Here is a 15,481-nt window from a genome sequence, read left to right on the forward strand (position 1 = left end):
GGTCTGATCTTGAGACCTGGTAGGTGGCTCCTTATGACTCCATTTCTCACCCCCCACTGGTGTTTTAAGTGGTACGGCAGCTGCATTCTCCTCCCCCATGCACACTGTACTTTGGAGTGGCCTTTACTGGAGACAGTTTGGGCCATGCTGCCTGGCACAGCTTTGAAAATGCTGGACCTAATTTCCTGCTCAGCTTTAAATAACCATCCCACTTTCCCCCACTCTGAGGTGTTATCACAACCTGTGGAGTGTCCATTGATATCTCAGACCTCTGTCTCCCTGGCACAAGCACTAGGAGTTTGGCTGAAGTACTCATGATAGCCATGCCTTGTGAATTTCTGCATTACCCTTAAACCCCGATGATTCCACCACCTGCTCTCCTGAATCTGTGTCCTCTCTCGTGGAAATCTATTCTGTCCTACTAACAACCCCCTATTGCTTACTGAATTGGTCATCTATTTTTAAAGCTTTAACAGATGAAAAGTCTAACCTTCCCCAGCTGCTGTCCACCATCCTGCTACCATTATCCCTCCTTTTTATTAACTCTCTACCTCAGACCACAGTCTACTGGTGCTTTTACTTACTGAGTAACTGAACTTCTCCAAACATCATGCACCAATCAACCACAAGTACCAAAATGCCTGATATTACTCAACATTTCCTAAGTTAAAAATGTATATCTGGAATTACTCAACATTTCCTAAGTAAAGAGAAACCTCTTTGTCCCTGCCCCTTACACTAAGGAAGATATTTGTGCTATTCAATTAATGATTGCTGCTCCCCCAAAATTCCTTTAATTCATCATTGGAACAGGCATTTGGGGAGTTGAAGTCTGATGTCACTACATCAGACCATTGCATCACTGCCCTTGAGACATGTGGTGATTCTGCTACTTGCAGAGACAGCACTTCATTTGCACTGTTGATGATGGACATGTCCCTGCTAAGTAGACTTACCTTGCTTTCCCAGCGTTTAATTCATCACTCTGGGAATGCCAGTCCAGCACCAGCTGATTGACATTATAAGTCTGCTCAACTTAGAGTTGCTCATACATATTTGATGGTCATTTCCTCTTTGTCATGGACTGGAATCGCCTTACACTATCTTACGTTCAAGGTTGTTTCTGTTATTTATACATATTTTACATATTTCTAGTGTGCCTACTGTCTTTATACTATTAACTATATGTTTTCATATTCAGCCAACAATAGAGCAATAAGTTTTAGTTCCCCATACTTTAGGATTTTACTATCCTGCCTATTTGCAGGGCCTAGACTACCAGATCTTCTCTCAGTTTTCTTGCATCCCTCTCCTGAGCTCTCCCTCTCTTGGGATCTATCTGACTGGAAAGATTCCCGACCTTTAGAATAAGAATGAGATGCTTCTTTAATTCTCCTTTTATTTCCTTTTCTGTTCTCTCTTCTTTGTATCTCCCTTGCTTCTTTCCTTGTCTCTCCTCACCATTCTACTCCTTGGCAAATTTTGTAGGCATTTGCTCAGTGACCCAAACTGCCTTTGCATTTCTATCAATGCAAAAGGTTTGAGTACCCCTCAGAAACTCTCAAATCTACTTTCCTCAATTATGTCATGTAGTTCTATTCCTTTTGTGCTAACATGCCTACTTCTGTTGGTATATATTGCAAGCTGTTTGCTATATTTCCTCAAAATTGAGCCACACCTTGGTAGCAATGTGGTAGTAGTTAGCACTTTTTACCAAAGTTAGTTGTCATGCACTCATGTCCACCAATTCTATACTGTAGCATAGATCCTGATCACATGCCTGAGGGAATCACATTTCCCTTGGACACTGCAGTCACTTAACTGCCAAGTTCTGCAAATTAGTAAGTACTATGACTGTCTGCTCATGCACATCTGCAATGCTGCTAAATATCTCAGTGCTAAAGGTTGGAAACCAAGGGGGTAATTCCGAGTTGATCGCAGCAGGAACTTTGTTAGCAGTTGGGCAAAACCATGTGCACTGCAGGGGAGGCAGATATAACATGTGCAGAGAGAATTAGATTTGGGTGTGGTCTATTCAATCTGCAATCTAAATTGCAGTGTAAAAATAAAGCAGCCAGTTTTTACCCTGCACAGAAACAAAATAACCCACCCAAATCTAACTCTCTCTGCAAATGTTATATCTGCCCCCCCGTGGAGTGCACATGGTTTTGCCCAACTGCGATCAACTCAGAATTATCCCCCATATACTTCCACAACACATCACATTGCTTAATCTGTTTGGGTTCATAGCATCCATGGAATATAGTACTAGTATATAAAATGACACACCCTAATATCCATGAGATCTAGGCTTCATAGTTCCAGTTCATGAATTCTCTGCTGCCTGGGTCCAACTAAATCTCCACCTTGTGAGAGCATTTGATTTAATATGCTTTGCACCTCGACTGCCAGGGTACACTATCCCTCCTTTTTATCCTATTCCACTCCCTATCCCCATTTCAAACTTCTCTTTCTTCTGTTCTTTGTTTTCTATCTTGTTTTCATTTCTATTTCTAGCTTGCTCTGCAGACAGCTTGTTATTTTTCTACATGGCTGTTATGTTATAGGGTTTCTCCCTAATACTGTATCTGCTACGGAACTCTTTCTGTTGAATTGAAAATACTGGCAATCTCATAATTAAATTTAGTATTACAATTAGCATTATTTTTATTGTTTGTAACTTAAAATCCAACATGAATCTACCAGCTGTTCAATACTCTCTGTTTTACCTTTTTTTCTTCTTTTATTTATATACTTTTATTTATTTTTAATCTTATATGTTCCTGTAACTTACATGGTCATTTGTTTTATATTGTTTCATTACCATATGTTCTGCATAATATTTTTCACTGTTTCCCATTGTATCATACAGTATGTTGTTGATGTTAAAATTAGATTTTTTTTTTAAATCTTAAAAATATGACCCAAACCACCAGAGCACATTGTGAGGGTGTAGTGTTGTGGCTGGAGATAGTTTGAGGTTTAAGCTAGCAGTTTGGATAGTTATATGGTAAGCTAATTTCTGATTGTTGATGGTCGTCATGTCTTATTGTGTATAGTCTTGTCTTAAAAGATTTTCCCTGTTTTTTTGTCTACAGTACATGTTTTTTTCTGTCTTGTCAGTGTTTATTTGTGTGTGCCTGTGGTGGCAAGGAGCAGAGAGGACCGGAGGAGGGATAGGAAGCCTGAAATAGAGGAGCCTATGCAGGAAATAGAGCAGGAAAAAGAGGGATAAGAGAATGTGGCTCTGGTTAATGTGTTGGTACTTATTATGATGAGACACTTTTTGGAAGGAAGGCTCCAAATACTTCATGCAGGTAGAAGAAGCGACTGTGGGCAGTAGCAGTGGAGGCCAACAGTGCTACTAATTGTTTTAAGAGAAGCAAGTCCCAATGTTGTAAGCACTTCTCAGAGATATTGGAAGAGTTACTAAAGCTTGGAAAGAGATAAAGTAAAGATAGATTAATTACTAACCAATAGGTTATAACTATAATTTTATGGGCTGTGTTTGACGCATGACAGGGGATGATTGTTTGAAGTTCATAACTATCCATTTTATATCTTTCTAAGCTTTGATAACTCTCCCAAAGAAAGAGAAAAGTGAAGTCTAAGATGGCTGAGGAGTACAAAGCTGCAAAGCACACTGGTGGTGGTCCCCACATAGAGATAAACTATCTAGAGTATGAGGAGCCAGTGTGGAAGAGCTCCTGTAAGGGGTGCAGGCTAAAGTAATTGGTCCATTTGGATAACTATTTCCTACAGACTCCTATTTCCACAATTACTTGACTGTTTCTCCCTTGTCCAGACTGCATCATCCAACTATTTACCACTTTAAATTGTTGGCACAGACTGCACTTAACTCAGGAGTGTCCTCTCGCTTGTTCCCTCTCACTCCTTTACATTACAGTAGTTCACAATTTGGACTTTACCCCTGGACTTTAATCATGCGCATTTGAGGTCTGGATGCACAGAGGTTTCCAGTGTGTCGGCAGCTGGTATGGGGGATTCTTACTTTCAGGAACTTCAGGATAAGTTTTCACTCTCTCTATTTAATTATTTGTCTTAATTACAGATCAGCCATGTTATGGGCTGATTGTGGCACTTCAGGAGGATCCTCACCCTATTGGAGCAACTATGTATGGCACCCCCCCTCCCGACACACATCAGTTCTATCAATTATAAATTGCTTATGGAAGTGAGACTCATGGCTCATCCATAATATGGCGACCTATTACCCTCACCACTAGGAGACAATGGGCCTAATTTTGAGATGATCGCAGCAGCAAATTTGTTAGCAGTTGGGCAAAACCATGTGCACTGCAGGGGGGCAGATATAACATGTGCAGAGAGAGTTAGATTTGGGTGGGGTGTATTCAAACTGAAATCTAAATTGCAGTGTAATAATAATGCAGCCAGTATTTACCCTGCACAGAAACAATATAACCAACCCAAATCTAACTTTCTCTGCACATGTTACATCTGCCCCACCTGCAGTGCACATGGTTTTGCCCAACTGCTAACAAAGTTCCTGCTGCAATCAACTCAGAATTACCCCCAATGACTGATTCAAAGTGTTCCTGCTTACCAATGCCTGCTCTCTAAGTATCTTGGGTATTGAATCCTACATATCCTATACTATCATTTAGCATTTGTTTGCAATTTGACATTTATAGGGAACACATTTTCTTTCTGTTTGTCACATACCATGTATTGCAGTTCATTTCATAATTAAATAACAATGTTGATTATTTGATTGCTTTAAAGTGAACACTGCATTCTCTTCTAAAATATATTTTCTTATTTGAGTCTATTAAGGGAGCAGTAAAATGCCAATAGGTCTTGATTGTTTATGGGTATATGTACCTCAATGTACTAGCATGGGTAATAGTAGACCTCAAGTCCCAGGGTCATGACACCTGCCTTTTCTCTACCTCAGCAAATAGGGAGGTCCCAAACCTGAAGATTATGCTTAATCTTGCAGTGTTAAACTCAATCCATCCACATTTATGTCATAACAAGTTTAGTAACTTTTTACAAGCTCTCATCACAGTATCTCACACAGACGGTAAACTCATCCCCATTCAATGTTTAAAGACTGCTTTTTAGCAAACTGTACTGGAGTGGTGAGCAATATTTCATGATGACATGTTATAACTATGCAATATAACAAAGCTTAATAAGAAGACACCATAATATCAAACATATAACTATGTATTCTATCATTTGAATTAATGTAGAATAAACAATAAATTAGCATATTCTATATTCTTTTATTTTTTGCTGCATACACAAAACATTTTTACATTGCTTTTTTATACAATATACACTTTTAATGAGATAGTATTATTATTATTAGTAGTAGTAGTAGTAGTAGTAGTAGTAGTAGTAGTAGTAGTAATAATAATAATAATAATAATAATAATATTTAATATTTAGTTTACAAAGTAATATGGGTAATTGTATTATGTAATGCTTTGGGCAAATTAAAACTAAAAGAATACTTTTATTAGATTTATATGTGAAATGAATATCTGGTAATGGTTTTTCATTTTGCAAAAATAGAACAAAATACTCTTTAGTAGATTTCTTTATCCAATGTAGGGGGAGCTCTAATACTAGACATTTCAGTGCAGTATCTATAAATCAGAACACTGAGAACCTGTCATAGGCTCCATAATAAGGGTCATTTTTCAGGTAGAATGTCAAAACTAGTATCAAAGGACCTTCTTAGAGTCACAATAATTTGGTTTCTTGTTAAATAAGCAATGTCTAGTACACAAAAATGGCAAACAGATAACAGGTCAATTTTATACAGTATAAGGGCACTGAGACCTCTAGAGTAATTTACCCTTTGGGATTTTTTTTGACGCTTTCTAAGATAAATTATCTATACCTTGTGAGATGATTAATGAAAATAAAATCTGTAGAATATCTACAAAATTATCCATTTGTACATAATGAAAACATATTCTAAAAATAAATGCTATTTCTGAAAAACTGAGTATGTCCCTCAAGGTTGTTATGCATACTATATGCAAAACAAAATATTTAGCACACCAGAGATGTTTAGTATAATTCCTAAGCACTGAAACATTGTTTTTGTTTTACAATTTTAACAAAATTAAAGCAAAGAGGTTTATTATGTTTTATAACTGATGTACAGTATGTTTAAACAGATTGCATGTGTGATATTGTTTAGCATGTACCGTAGGACAAATAAGTAGTATAACCTTTTTATGTATGTATATTCTCACACCCTAGCATTTTCCTAACAATCCACCGGCTGCTGTTTGAATTGAATAGATGATTCTACCAATGCAGTACCTACTGTAGTTTCTGCACTTAAGACAAATGGAGTTTTTCCCCACAGTGCATCTCAAACTGCTGAACATGCACACTGCTTAACTTAGGTATCTAAGTAAATAGTTATGCATAGCATGTGTTATAAGTGTTTTGTTGCAATTGTTACCTTTTTTTTATTTAGTATGAAAAAATATTGTCCATTAACTTTGTATTCCAAAATTAGGGCTCTATTTAATAAACTTAAAAACAGATTTTCTCCATTATTTTGGTCAGAAAAAGCCTTACTATTCTTTTCTCATCTCCAAAGTTAGAAAATTGAAAAGTGCAGTTTTCTATGCCTATCTGTTTCTCCAGTTATGCTCCTGCAGCACTCACTGGGTTGAGTGGAAGCTGTGCAGGAACAGTATCGATTCTTTCATATTTTATAACAAACATAACACCATCTCCGGATGGCAATATGTGGCTAATTTACCTGATGACATGGAGAAAAGCATTAACGAGCCACTTCTTTCTGCTTTTCTCCAGGTAGCTCTCCACTCCTCCAGGCAGATCTCCACTCCTATGGCTGCCTCTCTGTGTTCAGCACACCCTATGTCGGATCTCTGCTCCCCAGCTGGATCACCAATCTCTGCAGCCAGATCTCAGCTTTCTCAGCTGCCTCTCTTTGATGAGCACTTCACCCGCCGAATATCTGCTTCCCTGGGCTAATCTCCCTCGGCTGCCTTTCTATTTTCAGTGCTCTCTCAACTGTCTCTCCAGCATGGGCAGAAGCAATAAAAAAGGAACAGACATCTTTCACTTGTGCAAAAGGTGCAAACAATCTCCTCGCTGGACAGCCCTTTTTCTCGCATAGACAGTCCTGGCAGAAGTTTTCATATAAATATGGTTAAATTTGTCTGCGAAAGCAGGGAGACATATCCCCAACAATAATTTTTTTTGCTAAATTGACCACTCAATGATGAGCAACTTGGGAAACTGATATAGAGGGATATTCATTATATTAATAACTAGGCATCTAACTCAATGAGAGCACTGGAGCAATTCAGCATTGCTCCATTGCATAAACTGCTGATCTGAAGTTTCGCTGTCAACGTGAATCCTTTCACTGCTACTTTAGTATCGGTGAGACATATCACCACTTATTACTTCTGCGTATGCATGACATCTGGCAGAAGGAACTGAGTAGTGGTGGAGGAATCCAAATAGATACCTCTTTGCAACTGGGACTCCTTCTGATATGGAAGGTGCATGGTGCTGGAACAAACCCCATAGGAAGTAGGGAAGAGCAGGTTCGGTTCTCTGAGAACCAAACTCTACCGGACATCACGTCCCGAGCCCGGCTCGGGACTTCCCACCAGACTCGGAAACCAGAACGAGGCAAAACATCATCATCACGCTGTCGGATTCTCACGGGCTTTGGATCCCATATAAACAGTAACGCTTCACCACCATTTTCACTCTGGACTTGGAGAGTAAGGGAGACAGACCTCTGTCTCTCTCTGTGGGTGGTGGCATGGGGTTAGTGTGTGCTCTGTTGGGGTGCTGCTGCAGTCACTGTGGTGTATATGTGCTGTGTTAGGGGTGCTGTCCTGGCTGTCCCTGCTGTACTGGCTGTCACTGGTGTTACTGCCGGGTGCTTCAGCTGTACATGTGTGTTGCTGTCCTGGCTGTCACTGTGTTGTACAGGGGGCAGGGGCACTCTGGAATACAGTTATGCTGATCTCTTAATAACATTACACTGGCCCTGTCTGCTATAAAAGTTTGGGTGCAGTTAAAAATTAAAAGCACACTGTTCCTGTATGCTGTGGAATATAGGGGTGCTGATGTCCTCATAACATTACACTGGCCCTGTCTGCTACAAAAGTTTGGGTGCAGTTAAAAATTAAAAGCACACTGTTCCTGTATGCTGTGAAATATAGGGGTGCTGATGTCTTAATAACATTAAACCGGCCCTGTCTGGTATAAAAGTTTGGGTGCAGTTAAAAATTAAAAGCACACTGCTCTTGTATGCTGTAAGAATACAGGGGCACTGCGAAAATAAAGGGGCACTGTTCTGTGTGCTGTAATAATAAAGGGGTGCTGTCTTGTGAAATGGAGAACAACAATTTGGAGGTAAAAATAGTGGAAGATAAGAAACCACTTTCAGTTCCTAGTACTAGTGCTGAAGCTGCTGCTACCACATGCAATTCCATCAACATCATCTGCTAAGGTCGATGCCCAATGTCATAGAGGGCGTGTAAAATCCAAGAAGCAAAAATAAATAATCAGAAAAAAAAAATTATCTAATGAGAAACGTAAAATTGGCAATATGCCATTTACGACACGAAGTGGCAAGGAAAGGCTAAGGCCTTGGCCTATGTTCATGACTGGTGGCTCAGCTTCTCATGAGGATGGAAGCCCTCCTACCTCTCAAAAAAAATTAAGCTTGTTAAAGCACAGGAAAAAACAACTGTGTGTTCAGAGATATCACAAATCCCCAAGGAGAGTCCAAGAGTGTCCAGATTTGCGATGTCTAGGCCTGACCTTCCCAACACTGGATGGGATGAGGTGGCTCCTTCCACCATTTGCACACCCTCTGCAAGTGCTGAAAGGAGCACCCACAATCCAGTTTCTGATATTCAAATTGAAGATGTCACTGTTGAAGTACACCAGGATGAGGATATGGGTGTTGTTGATGATGAGGAGGAAGTTGACGATGAGGATTCTGATGGTGATGTGGTTTGTTTAAATCAGGCACCAGGGGAGACAGTTGTTGCCTGTGGGATGAATAAGCCCATTGTCATGCCTGGGTAAAATACCAAAAAAGCCACCTCTTTGGTGTGGAATTATTTATCCACAAATCCGGACAACAGGTGTCAAGCCATGTGTTGCCACTGTCAATCCATAATAAGTAGGGGTAAGGAAGTTAACCACCTAGGAACATCCTCCCTTATACGTCACCTGCAGCACATTCATCAGAAGTCATTGTCAAGTTCAGAAACTTTAGGTAAGAGCGTAAGCAGTCCACTGACACTTAAATTCCTTCTTCCTCTTGTACCCAAGCTCCTGCAAGCCACACCACCAACTCCCTCAACGTCAATTTCCTCCTTAGTCAAGAACGTCCGTAGTCCTGCAGGCCATGTTACTGGCATGAATGACGAGTCCTCTCCTAACCGGGATTCCTCCGGTGGATCCTTGAGTGGTATGCCTACTGCTGCTGCTGCCGCTGATGTTGTTGCTGCTTGGAGTCAATCGTCATCTCAGAGGGGAAGTCCGAAGACCACTTGTACTACTTCAGCTAAGCAATTGACTGTCCAACAGTCCTTTGTGAGGAAGATGAAATATGACAGCAGTCATCTTGTTGCAAAGTGGATAACTGAGGCCTTGACAGCTATGTTGGTGTTAGATGTGCATCCGGTATCCGCCATTGGTTCAGTGGGATTTAGAAAATTGATGAAGGTAGTGTGTCCCCGGTACCAAATCCCATCTAAAGTCCACTTCACTAGGAAAGCGATTCCCGGACTGTACATGGACATTAAGAAAAGTTTCCGCAGTGTCCTGAAAAATGCGATTGTACCCAGAGTCAACTTAACCACGGACATGGGGATAAGTGGAGCAGGGAAAACTAAGGACTACATGACTGTGACAGCCCACTGGGTAGATATATTGCCTCCCGAAGCTACAACAGCAACAGCACCAGTAGCAACAGCTCTTTCCTAGGCAGGCTGCACTGTGTATCACAGTTTTCTGTAAGAGGCACACCGCTGACAACCTCTTACGTAAACTGAGATACATCATCGCACAATGGCTTACCCCACTTAGACTCTCCTGGGGATTTGTGATATCGCACAATGCCACCAATATTGTGCGTGCATTACAAATTCCAGCATGTCCCATGTTTTGCACGTACAATTAATTTGGTGGTGCAGAATTTCTAGAAAAATGACAGGGTCATGCAGAAGATGCTGTAAGTAGCATGAAAAATTGCGGGCTACTTTCGGCATTCAGCTACTGCGTGCCGAAGACAGGAGCGCCAGCAAACACACCTGAATCTTCCATGCCATCACCTGAAGCAAGAGGTGGTAATGAGGTGGAATTCAACACTCTATATGCTTCAGAGGATGGAGGAGCAGCAAAAGGCCATTCAAGCCTATACATCCACCTACGATATAGGCAAAGGAGGGGGAATGCACCTGACTCTAGCGCAGTGGATATTGATTTCCATCTTGTGCAAGGTTCTCCAGCCATTTGAATTTGACACACATGAAGTCAGTTCAGACACTGGCAGCTTGAGTCAGGTCATTCCCCTCATCAGGCTTTTGCAGTAGCAGCTGGATAAATTGAAGGAGGAGCTAAGATGGAGCAATTCCGCTAAGTATGTGGGACTTGTGGATGGAGCCCTTCATTCGCTTTGCCAGGATTCAAGGATGGTCAATCTGTTGAAATCAGAGGACTACATTTTGGTCACCGTGCTCAATCCTAGGTTTAAAGCTTATGTTGTATCTCTCTTTCTGGCAGACACAAGTCTGCAGAGGTTCAAAGACCTGCTGTTGACTCAATTGTCAACTCAAGCAGAGCATGACCCGTCAACAGCTCCTCCGTCATTTTCTCCCACAACTGGGGCTGCAAGGAAAATTATAAAATTTCAGAGCCCACAAACTGGCAGTGATGCAGGGCAGTCAGGAACAAGTGCTGACATCTAGTCTGGACTGAAGGACCTGCCAATGATTACTGACATGTCTACTATCTCTGCATATGATGCTTTCACCATTGAAAGAATGGTGGAGGATTATGGGTGACAGCATCCAAGTAGGCATGTCAGACAGTCCGTATGTATACTGGCAGAAAAATAGAGGCAATTTGGAGGCCCTTGCACAATCTGGCTTTATTTTACCTAAGTTTCCCCCCCTCCAGTGTGTACTCTAAAAGAGTGTTTAGTGCAGTCGGTCACCTTGTCAGCAATAGGCGTAGGAGGTTACTTCCAGAAAATGTGGAGAAGATGATGTTCATCAAAATGAATTATAAATTCCTCCAGGAAGACATTTACCAGCAATTGCCTCCAGAAAGTACACAGGGACCTGTGATGGTGGATTCCAGTGGGGACGAACTAATAATCTGTGAGGAGGAGGAGGAGGAGGAGGATGTACACACTGAAAGGGGTGAGAAATTGGAGGATGAGGATGACATCTTGCCTCTGTAGAGCCAGTTTGTGCAAGGAAAGATGAATTGCTTCTTTTTTGGTGGGGCCCAAAAAAACCAATCATTTCAGCCACAGTCATGTAGAAGACCCTGTCACTGAAGTTATTGGTTTGTTAAAGTGTGCATGTCCTGTTTATACAACATAAGGGTGGGTGGAGGGCCCAAGGACAATTCCATCTTGCACCTCTTATTTTTTTCTTTGCATCATGTACTGTTCGGGGCCTTGTTTTTAAAAGTGCCATCCTGTCTGACACTGCAGTACCACGCCTAGATGGGCCAGGTGTTTGTGCCGCACACTTGTGTTGCTTAGCTTAGTCACCCAGCGACCTCAGTGCACCTCTTTTTTTTGCTTTGCATGATGTGCTCTTTGGGGCCTAGTTTTTAAAACTGTCTGCCACTGCAGTGCCACTCCTAGATGGGCCAGGTGTTTGTGCCGCACACTTGTGTCGCTTAGCTTAGTCACCCAGCGACCTCGGTGCACCTCTTTTTTTTCTTTGCATTATGTGCTGTTTGGGGCCTAGTATTTAAAAGTGCCATCCTGTCTGACACTGCAGTGCCACTCCTATATGGGCCAGGTGTTTGTGCCGCCCACTTGGTTCACTTAGCTTAGTCACTCAGCTACCTCGGTGTAACCTTTTGGCCTAAAAACAATATTGTGATATGTGAGGTGTTCAGAATAGATTGGAAATGAGTGGAAATGAATGTTATTGAGGTTAAAAATACCATAGGATCAAAATGACCCCCAAATTCTGTGATTTTAGCTGTTTTTGTGTTTAAAAAAAAATCATCCAGATCCAAAACCAAAACCAAAACCCGAATTGGTGGTTTTGGCAAATCCAATCCAGATCCAAAACAAGAGCGGGGATCCAGATCCAAAACCAAAACCAAAACACAAAACACGAAACGTGCCCGTTGCACATCTGAAATAGGAAAATGTTGAAGGTTCCCGCAATCAAACTCAGAAAATGTTGTATTTACTGAGGTTGATGAATTTAGGTCCCCCTAATGGTCCTTATTCAGCTTCAGTTGCATATTACAAATTCACAAATTAGGTGAATATCGGACAACTGTGCATGCGCGAACGTCGAAATGCATTCACAATGCGATTGCGGGCCCAGCAAAGTGCTATTACATAGCAATTGCCAGGAAGTATAGTTTGTGGGAGGTTACACAGCATTTGTGGGAAGTGGTTGGGATATTGCAGGGGTAACTGCAGCCACGTATATCCTGCGTATACCCTGCATATACATAGGTTAACCGGAATTGGCGAATGCTTACACAAATCTGCAAATGCATCAGTGTGGCATCTTTTACCTTTCTGGGCGGCTCTTCACATGCGGATTTTAGCAGAAGCAGATCTGAGAAAATTGCAGTTACTGTCTCAATAACTGTCCAAGCTGAAAAAGGCCCAATAGTGTAATCAGGACTGAAAGGTAAGCAGGAGATATGTGTGATATCTCCTGCGTTACCTTTATAATGAATTTACACCAAGGTAGGTGGAAATTTAAATTTTCTCTACTTTTGTAGAAATCAAGTGATGATGAAAAGACCCCACAATGTGCAGAAAGAACATGTGAATTATACAGTATTTACATTCATTTTCTTTAACTCTATTTCTATTTCCTTGCACTGTATACATTACCTGTATTTTTGAAAGGATTGCCATGTCTACCAAAAGAGATTGACACTCCTTGTTAAATAAATATAAAAAATTCTAACTTTTGTCAGTTGTAGGAAGTACCATATTATATTGGTTTAAAGAGCTTACATTTGTCACAGTATTCTTTGAGACTACTGTGACAAATACAGTAATATTAAATTATTTAAAAAAAAATCCTTACACACCCAGCATAAATCTGCAAATTATATGGGACTAAAAGGAATCTCCTATTTAGAAATGTATATCCCCAGTCAATTCATTAACTATTATATACTTGAGGATATCTTTGCTATATATTTTGTTCACTGATTCATTTTGCAATGATTAGCCTTCAATTTAAACAAGACTTTTGGACTGGAGATAGAGTATGTGAGGACGGGATGCTGTCTGTTGGGCAGAATGCAGGACATGTAGCCTGGCCTTGAGTCCTGTTTTTGTTTTTCCTCTATATTTTATCCGCCATTTAAACAATTTCAAATGCAGAAAGAAGAATTACCATATCCTGAGTAACATGGCCTGATCTAGATTTGTATGCAAACCGGATGGCTTACGGATGGCTTACATAAGAATTCAATGTTTGTGGGTCTGCGCAGGCTCAGGAAGTGCTCTGGACATGTGCAGAATAGATCTTTTTGATATCGCCCAGAGTCCCCCCTTAACTGCAGAATAATTGACATGCTGCGGAATTTGGGGAATGGAGCAGGAGCAGCAATGAGCACCATTCTTCAAAATGGGTGCATGTTGTTACCACTTGGCCAGGCCCAGAGTCTGCATCATTTTTATTAGCCTTGTCAAAAAGCACCTAGATACAGTATATGATTTCCCATAAAAGTGCAGCCATGTATTATTAGCAGAAATTATTGATGTCAGTACAGGTTTCAGCAGTGTGCGATGAAGGTCAGTCCACATCTGACAATTTAACCAAGCTTGTAGGTTTATTGACTGGCAGATTACAGGATGCTGGTAACACAGGATTATTGCAGGAAATGACAGCAGGTGCACTATCAGGTACCCAAATGCAGTCAGAAAAACATATGAGATTAATGCAGGTATAGAACATGTAGTATAGAATACACAAATATACTAAGGGTAGTGTAGCATACTAAAATACAGCCAGTGGTGGTAGTGGCTTATACACATCCAGTGGTGGTGACACAGTGGATTGCTTGGGGTCTTCCTCAGATGCAGCACAAATCACTTATGCAAGCAGGAGACTTCTACATATATCAGCAACTCCTGCTGTATTAACATATTAGTGCTATAGCTGCAGCTTTCATGTAAGAAGCAGTGATAGCACCTCAAAGCACATCTGAATCAGGCCCAAGGTGCAGTCATATACCCTTTATAAGTTTAGGGTTTAGCTAGAAACTATGTGGGGGAAGTGGGGGAATTGATGCAAAAAAACTAGTCATAGGCACGTGCTACAAACAGCCGGATATTAGCATACATGAGGAAGAACAACTATTGCAGCAATTCAAAACGGCTGCGGGATTGGGGGACAACCTTGTGATTGAGGATTTTAATTACCCGGATATAAACTGGAGTAACGATTCATGTGCTAAAGCGAGGGGAAGCAGGTTCTTAAATATGTTTAGGGATCACTACTTGTCTCAATTAGTCGAGGATCCAACTAGGGGTAAAACTACCCTGGATCTAGTAATTACTAATAATGTGGACATTATATCAAACACTAAAGTTGGGGAGACTATGGGTAACAGTGATCACTATATGATCACATTCAAAATCAGTTTCAGGAAACCTAGCTACAGGGGTTCCACCAAAACTTTTAACTTTAGGAAGGCTAATTTCAGTATGCTTAGATGTGCACTTAACGACATAGAGTGGGAGGTTCTGTTTAATAACAAGAACACTTCGGAAATGTGGGATGTTTTAAAAGGGTTGAAAGATAGCAATATTCATAACTTTATTCCCATGGGCAATAAACACAGGAGTATTAAACTCTAACCGATGTGGCTTAACAAGAAGGTTAAGGCAGAAATGGATAAAAAAGTGGGCTTTCAAAGCATTTAAATCTAATGGAAAGGAGGAGTCTTTCAAGTATTACAAGGAGTGTAATAAGAAAGGCAAAAAAGCAATAAGAGCAGCTAAAATGGAAAATGAAAAGCAAATCGCTATAGAGAGTAAAACCAATCCCAAAAAGTTTTTTAAATACATAAACGTCAAAAGATTAAAAAAGGAGAATATAGGTCCATTAAAAGATGAATTAGGAGAATTGATAAATGATGACGAAATAAAAGCGGAAATACTGAACAAATTCTTTTCATCAGTATTCACCAGTGAAGAAGTTAAGGATGGGAGTAGAGCATAACAATTGTGACA

At 40.6% G+C, this 15,481-nt stretch overlaps 1 pseudogene; it reads left to right on the forward strand.

Annotated features, from left to right (window-relative positions):
- Positions 1-15,272: 15,272 nt before the first annotated feature.
- LOC134934600 (uncharacterized) overlaps positions 15,273-15,481 on the forward strand; it is a 71,222-nt pseudogene continuing 71,013 nt past the window's right edge.

This window comes from Pseudophryne corroboree, chromosome 6 (assembly GCF_028390025.1).
Source record: "Pseudophryne corroboree isolate aPseCor3 chromosome 6, aPseCor3.hap2, whole genome shotgun sequence".
NCBI lineage: Eukaryota > Metazoa > Chordata > Amphibia > Anura > Myobatrachidae > Pseudophryne > Pseudophryne corroboree.